Genomic DNA, 4667 nt, shown 5'->3' with positions numbered 1-4667 from the left:
AGTCAGATTGCGAATATCGGCTGTTTATATATAACACGATAAGCATTTAATTATAAATTTCATTATACCACCGCAGCGAAGCACGGGTATCTTGCTGGTTAAGAATAAAAGAGAATGAGGAAATAAAACATCACTCACTGCTAATGGCTGGGACAGGAAGGAGGTTATGGCCTACAAAAGTGACACTCCACTGATCTCAGTCACTGGAACCCTCCAACAATATGAAAAACACGCTAACTACTGAAGGAAAATGCGAAAGATCGCGAAGCGTACCAAATACCATACACGCTGAGCGAGATAGGTTAACCACGTGGCGAATGTAAATATTAGAGTTGGCAACTGGGACTCGAGATCGTGCTCTGTCGATATAAATCGATGTGAATGGCAGATTGGGATTGGTTGGATGTCCATGCTTCAGCGCATAACCACCAGTCAGAGCCAAAATCTGCCAAAACGTCAATTTAGAAGTAGAGCCGTGCGGAGTATAGAAATCGCTGATATTGCAGGTCCAGCATGAATGAGAACATTCTGGTAACTGTTGCGGTGTTATAAGAGAATGTGGGCAGCAAGTGAGCAAGTGAACGCAAGAGTGAGTTGTGTGATAGTCGCATTGAGTTAGCAAACGAACTGGTGTTAGCACTCTGTTACATTACTAAATGAGTGTACTACTAAATTTTACCATGCCAAAGGTGTCCAGTGCCCAATTTATTATTCTGGCTCAGGAATTCAAACAATATTTCATAGACATGGATGGAACTGTTATGCGATGTACTATTTGTGATTCAAGAATTTTGTCAGATGAAAAACACCAGCGAGATCGCATTAAACAACACATTTCCAGCTCTAAGCATTAAATGAATAAGACTCTTCAAGCAAACAAATCGCGGCAACCGTATTACGAAATGCGTTTCAACAGAGTTCTTCAAAGTGCTAAAATTTGAAGGAATTAAGTATTGATTTGTGTGCAGCTATTACACAAGCAGGAATTCCACTCAATAAGGTGAACCATCCAGCCTTCAAGGGATTTCTTGAAAATTGCACGAAGATGTCAATGCCCGATGAGAGTACTTTAAGAAAAAATTACATGCAGCCTGTTTACCAAGAAACCATACAAATAATTTTGTCAGATGAAAAACACCAGCGAGATCGCATTAAACAACACACTTCCAGCTCTAAGCATTAAATGAATAAGACTCTTCAAACAAACAAATCGCGGCAACCTGTATTACGAAATGCATTTCAACAGAGTTCTTCAAAGAGCTAAAATTTGAAAGAATTAAGTATTGATTTGTTTGCAGCTCTTACACAAGCAGGAATTCCACTCAATAAGGTGAACTATCCAGCCTTCAAGGGATTTCTTGAAAATTGCACGAAGGTGTCAATGCCCGATGAGAGTACTTTAAGAAAAAATTACATGCAGCCTGTTTACCAAGAAACCATACAAAGAATGATGGAGAAGGTGTGTGATTATGATTTGGGAACCATAGACTCAATGGAACGATATGTTTTGAATATTTTAGTTCTTCCCTTAGCAGGGGAGAACGTCAAGCCCATGTTAAAAATGTATGAGCTGCAGAAAGCCAATGCCAAGACAGTAATGCAATCAAGTATGGACTTTTGCCAAAAACTCTGGCCTACTGGTATCGAATTTGAAAAACTTCTTCTTGTGGTTATGGACCAAGCTCCATTCATGGTTTCAGCTCTTAACCAATTGAAACCTTTATTTCCTAAGTTGAAGCACGTGACATGCTTGGTTCATGTCCTTCACAGGGTTTGTGAATCCATAAGGAACGAATACGATTTCGGAAATCAATTCATCTCTGCCCTGAAGAAGATTCTGCTGAAAGCTCCGAGTCATGTTGTTACCTACACGGAAACCACTGGCCTGCCCCTTCCAAATTTCTCGGTCATTACTCGCTGGGGATCGTGGATTGAGTGTGCTGCTATGTTGTGTGAGAATTTTGACAAAATCAGAGAGTTTGTGCTTTCTTTGGATCCAGCCGACGCAGGTGCAATTTTCAAGGCACAGCAACTTCTATTACTGGAGAAAATACATAATTTCCAGACAGAATTATATTGTGTCCATTGTAAGTACCTGACTGCAGTTATTAAACGATTAGAAGAACAAGGTCTGGAAAAAGAAAAACAATGGGATTTTTTACTTCCGTGAGGGAGCAGTTGGATGGCTTTGCCAAAGACAAACTTGAGTCTAGCCTTCAGAATCCAGACATTGAGGAATTTGCTATTTGCTTTACGTCGCACCGACACAGATAGGTCTTATGGCGACGATGGGATGGGAAATGCCTAGGAAGTGGAAGGATGCGGCCGTGGCCTTAATTAAGGTACAGCCCCGGCATTTGCCTGGTGTGAAAATGGGAAACCACGGAAAACCATCTTCAGGGCTGCCGACAGTGGGGCTCGAACCCACGATCTCCCGATTGCTGGATACTGGCCGCACTTAAGCGACTGCAGCTATCGAGCTCGGTCATTGAGGAATTTGCCACATCTGTAGACTTGCGATTCTGAGTGAATACAAGGTTTGCCCCACTGGTTTATGTGGATGTCGAAAGAAGCTTTAGCATCTACAAAGAAATGTTATCTCCTAATAGAAACAGCCTTACTTTTGCCCCACTGGTTTATGTGGATGTCGAAAGAAGCTTTAGCATCTACAAAGAAATTTTATCTCCTAATAGAAACAGCCTTACTTTTAAAAATGTAGAGATGCTTAATGTCTTACGTCATGTTTTTTCCTTCTTTTGATGAGTGATAATTTGATGTACTTGTTTGTAATTCAATAAACTAGAATAGAGGAAAGAGAAATTGTTGAATTAGTTGAATAAACCAGCACCTTTTGTCCCTTTTTTTTTTTTTACCTTATTTGAGCACCTTTTTTCATCCAAAATTTGCACCTAAAAATCCTAACCCTGCTCATCATCAATGCCTCCTTTCTGTTCCTATCTTCCTATGGTTGGAAGCGGTAGAATACCCCCACTCCTACTTACCATAACTAAAAGGGGACCCCCAAAGGCTCTCTACGTGTGAGTGTAGATTGACGACCGTAGGGCCTCTAGATGAGTCTGGCATTGCTTCCACTTACTTGTGTCAGTCTCTTTAACATTCATGTTTCCTATCGACCTCATTTGGTCTACCCCAATGGTATTAGGATTGCAAGGCCAAGGGAATTTTCCATGTTCATGCACTTCGTGGCCCTTCTCTTTTCTTTGCCAATGCCTTAATTCAAAGGAAGAGTTTCAGGCTGTGTGACGTGACGTTGGGGAACGAAGAGCAAGATCCGGGCGAGTTGGCCCGTGCGGTTAGGGGCGCGCGGCTGTGGGCTTGCATCCGGGAGATAGTGGGTTCGAACCCCACTGTCGGCAGCCCTGAAGATGGTTTTCTGTGGTTTCCCATTTTCACAACAGAAGTTTTGGACTTCTATAAACTTTACTCCGAAGGAGTTACGACGATTCCGTTGCTCAGCGACGATTATATACAATACACTATTGTTATTGGGGAACAGGGTGGTGTAGCGGCGTAGCTGCCTGCGTGACATTAAGACCACGGCCGCTTCCTTCCAACTCCTAGCCCTTTCCTATCCCATCGTCGCCATATGACCTATCTGTGTCGGTGCGACGTAAAGCCACCAGCAAAAAACAAAAAAAAAAAAAAAAAAAAAAAGAAAGAACGAAGAGCAAGCCTGTCATTTCGTATGACGTCAGGCGAGAGCTGAGTACTGTTAAGTTACCCAGGCCCTAGACCAGGGCCTCTCAAACACCCAAAATCTCACGCGTGCAAACTGTGGCGCAGAGTTCCTGTGCACAGTGTATTGGTCCCACTCGGCTTGGCTCGGACCAACGCTTCGTCTTTGGGCTACTCGGCTAAGCTCGGCTCGGATTTGGAGCGCTACGGAGCAAGTGAGGAAGAGGGACACAGGCGGAGCGAGAGAGACAGGCGTGGGGAAAGAGAGATACAGCGCTATTGCTCCAAATCTAGGAGTGGGGGTCTGCACTCTGGTCAACCAAGCGAAGTCGTCTTTTGCACCGTGCACAGTACATGCACCCTGAGAGACCCTGCACTATTTTTATTGGAGAATAGGGTTGTGTAGCGGCGTACCTGCTTGCCTGTAATTCCGGCGACCGTGGTTTGCCTCCTAGTGTTGCTGGGGTGGAATTTTCAGTTGAAAATCCCGTGGTGTCAGGAAGGGCATGCGACTTTAAATCTCCGGCCATAGCTCTTTCATACCTCATTGCGTGCACGGACACTGAGCAAGTGGGATAAGCTGTGGAAGAATATGATGATTATAATATTATTTCGCATCCAGCAACAATAACTGGTTATTTATGGTGTAATCGCAACATACTCGTATTTCGGAGGTACGAGGGTAAAACAATTGGATTTTTGGGGCACGCCAACCAAAAAAGTTTGAATACCTCTGCTATAGATAGCACCTTCTGGCTCGGTGAGTAAAGTGCCGAGGCTCTGTCTCACTCCTTATTTCCCCAGTAGGCCACCCAAGTGACGCCTAAACTACCTGCAGCTGATGGTGGATCTGTTGAAGATCCAGTCAGCCTTTGGGCTGAAGACTAAAGAGGCGAAACAGGGTAGGAAAGTGCTAGGACAGGAACATAAGCGGCCGTGACCTTTATGTACTATCTGGTGTGAAAATGGGA

This window comes from Anabrus simplex, chromosome 1, assembly GCF_040414725.1.
Source record: "Anabrus simplex isolate iqAnaSimp1 chromosome 1, ASM4041472v1, whole genome shotgun sequence".
Classification (NCBI taxonomy): Eukaryota; Metazoa; Arthropoda; class Insecta; order Orthoptera; family Tettigoniidae; genus Anabrus; species Anabrus simplex.
The sequence above is the reverse complement of the archived record's forward strand: the minus strand, read 5'-3'. Positions refer to the sequence as shown.